The sequence below is a fragment of the Mauremys reevesii genome, linkage group 12, assembly GCF_016161935.1.
Source record: "Mauremys reevesii isolate NIE-2019 linkage group 12, ASM1616193v1, whole genome shotgun sequence".
NCBI lineage: Eukaryota > Metazoa > Chordata > Testudines > Geoemydidae > Mauremys > Mauremys reevesii.
This window is the reverse complement of record NC_052634.1, coordinates 20,510,833-20,513,994: the sequence shown is the minus strand read 5'-3', so window position 1 is coordinate 20,513,994 and position 3,162 is coordinate 20,510,833. Positions and strand designations below refer to the sequence as shown.

The 3,162-nt window shown below is 52.3% G+C and overlaps 1 non-coding gene across 1 annotated transcript; it reads left to right on the top strand.

The window, feature by feature from the left end:
* The first annotated feature begins 2,469 nt into the window (after nucleotides 1–2,469).
* TRNAG-UCC lies at nucleotides 2,470–2,541 on the top strand. The gene has a single exon. It is a non-coding gene; the product is annotated as a tRNA-Gly (tRNA).
* The last annotated feature ends 621 nt before the right edge of the window (nucleotides 2,542–3,162 follow it).

Here is a 3,162-nt window from a genome sequence, read left to right as displayed (position 1 = left end):
TCTCCCACCGGACTGGAAGCTCCCTTGGCATCTCCTCCAGGTGAGTGCTGGGGGGAGGGGAGGGGAAGGAAGGCTGCAAAGCACATGTGCCTTCCCCCTCCTGACCTGCAACACCCACCCGCGGCTGCCTCTGCCTCAGCCCTCTGCCAGCCAGCGTCTCTCGTTGCCTAGTAACAACAGCTGCTGCTTCCGGGAGAGACGCTGCCGGCGCGGGGCCCCCTCAGGCGCGGGGCCCAATTCGGGGGAATCAGGCAAATCGGCCTAAAGCCGGCCCTGTGCTCAACACTACGAGTTTACATCGAATTGAGCAGCATTAAATCGCATTAACCCTGCACCCGTCCACACAACGAAGCCCTTTATATCGATATAAAGGGCTCTTAATACCGGTATCTGTACTCCTCCCCGACGAGGGGAGTAGTGCTGAAATCAGCATTGCCATGCCGGATTAGGGTTAGTGTGGCCGCAATTCAACGTTATTGGCCTCCGGGCGCTATCCCACAGTGCACCATTGTGACCGCTCTGGACAGCAATCTGAACTCGGATGCACTGGCCAGGTTGACAGGAAAAGCCCCATGAACTTTTGAATTTAATTTCCTGTTTGCCCAGCGTGGAGCTCTGATCAGCACAGGTGACCATGCAGTCCCAGAATCCAAAAAGAGCTCCTGCATGGACCATAGGGGAGATACTGAAGCTGATCTCTGTATGGGGAGATGAATCTGTTCTATCAGAACTCCGTTCCAAAAGACAAAATGCCAAAACACTTGAAAAAATCTCCAAGGCTATGATGGACAGAGGCCACAGCAGGGGCTCAACACAGTGCTGAAACTTAAGGAGCTGAGACAAGCGTACCAGAAAGCCAAAGAATGAAATGGATGCTCACAGAGGGAGGGGCGACTGACGACTGTAGCTATCCCACAGTTCCCGCACTCTCTGAAAACCATTTGAATTCTTGGCTGAGTTCCCAAAGCCTGAAGGGTCAAAAACATTGTTGCGGGTGGTTCAGGGTATATGTCGTTCCCCCCTTCCCCCTCCCGTGAAAGCAAAGGGAAAAAAATCATTTTAGCCTTTTTTCAATGTCACCGTATGTCTACTGGATGCTGCTGTCAGACGCGGTGCTGCAGCGCTACACAGCAGCATCCCCTTCCCTTCCCTTCCCGACAGCAGATGGTACAGTAGGACTGGTATCTGTCATCGTCGTCCCGTGAGTGCTCCTGGCTGACCTCGGTGAGGTCGCCCAGGGGCGCCTGGGCAAAAATGGGAATGACTCCCAGGTCATTCTCTTCTTTAAGCTTTGTCTAATGGAGATTCAGTCCTGCCTGCAATATCATAGCAGCTGGAGGCTGCCCTCCCCTCCCGCCTTTGAGCTCTACTTGCAGAGGCAATAAAGTCAGTGTTGTTTCAAATTCATGCATTCTTTATTACTTCATCACACAAATGTGGGGATAAGTGCCACAGTAGCGCAGGAGGGGTGGGGGAGGAGGGAAGCAATGGGTGGGGTTGTTGCAGAGGCACCCCCTAGAATGGCATACAGCCCATCATTTCTGCGGGATGTCTGGGGCTCTGACCCGGAGCGGCCGTTTGCCTCTCTGGTTCTTTAGTAGGCTTGCCTGATAATCCAGACAGGACTGACTCTCCCTTTAGACAAAACTTAAGGAAGGGAATGACGTGGGGAGGCATTCCCATTTTTGTCCATGCGCACCCGACTGACCTCACCGAGGCCGGCCAGGAGCACCCATGACAGCAGCAGATGGTACAGTATAACTGGCAACTGTCATTGTCAACTTGCAAAGCAGCAGACGGCACAGTATGGCTGGTAACCATCTCTACTAACTTGCAAAAGGCAAGGGGATGCTGCTGTTAGCCCTGCAGTACCGCATCTGTCAGCACCATCCAGTAGAGATACAGTGACAGCGAAAAAAGGTTGAATGGGGGTGCTATGGCGTCTGCCCGAGCAATCCAGGGAAAAGGGTGCGAAACGATTGTCTGCCATTGCTTTCACGGAGGGAGGATTGACTGACGACATTTACCCAGTATCACCCACGACACTGTTTTTGCCCCATCATGCATTGGGATCTCAACCCAGAATTCCAATGGGCGGGAGAGACTGCGGGAACTATGGGATATTTATGAGATAGCTACCCACAGTGCAACGCTCCAGAAATCGACGCTAGCCTCGGTACATGGACGCACACCGCCGAATTAATGTGCTTAGTGGGGCCGCGTGCACTTGACTTTATACAATCTGTTTCCAAAAACCGGTTTCTGTACAATTGGAATAACCCCGTAGTGTAGACATACCCTGTGGTTAACAACTTTGGTGGCTAATTGAAAGGCTGATGGTTCAAACCCAAGTGAAGATGGAGGTGGTTTTTTTTAGTGATAAGAATCCAGTACATTTTAACAGGCAGAAAATCTCCTCAATGCTGCTCTAGCCTCATTGGGCAAGCATAAATGGCACTTTTGTCAGATGCATTGGTGGTATAGTGGTGAGCATAGCTGCCTTCCAAGCAGTTGACCTGGGTTCGATTCCCAGCCAATGCAAGGTTTTTATGTTTTCTCTGCTGGGAAATGCTTTTATTTCAGTCACATTGTATCAGTTTAGCAATGAAATGAGAGAATCAATGTCCTGCAGCTCATTCAACACACAATAGAGGAAGAATGGGGTGGGACTGTACAATGAGCTGGTGGAGTTATCCTGGTATTACAATGTTTGGTTATTTTTTTAAAAAACTTTGTTTACTTCCCTCTCCCTTTTAGACTCAGAGCCTTTAAGGTCAGAAGGGACCAGTGTGATCATCTAGTCTGACCTGCTGCACCTTGCAGGCCAAAAGACCCCACCCACCCACTCCTGTAATAGACCCAGGAGGGGAGGCAGCTCTGTCCTCTGCCCCTACCCCAGGCAGCACATGGAGGCCCTCTGCTCCCCTCCCCAATGGGTGTGCAGAGATGTGCCAGCAGCACTAAGGTAGCTCCCTCCCCACTCTGCCTCCATCCCTCTGTGCCACTCCCAGAAATGGCCGGCATGTCCCAGCATCCCCTGGGGCGGGGGGAGTGTCTCCATTCATTGCCCCTGCCCCAAGTACCAACTCTGCAGTGCCCATTGGCCAGGAACTGCAGCCAATGGGAGCTCTGGGGGTGGCGCCTGCAGGCAGCGGCGCACGG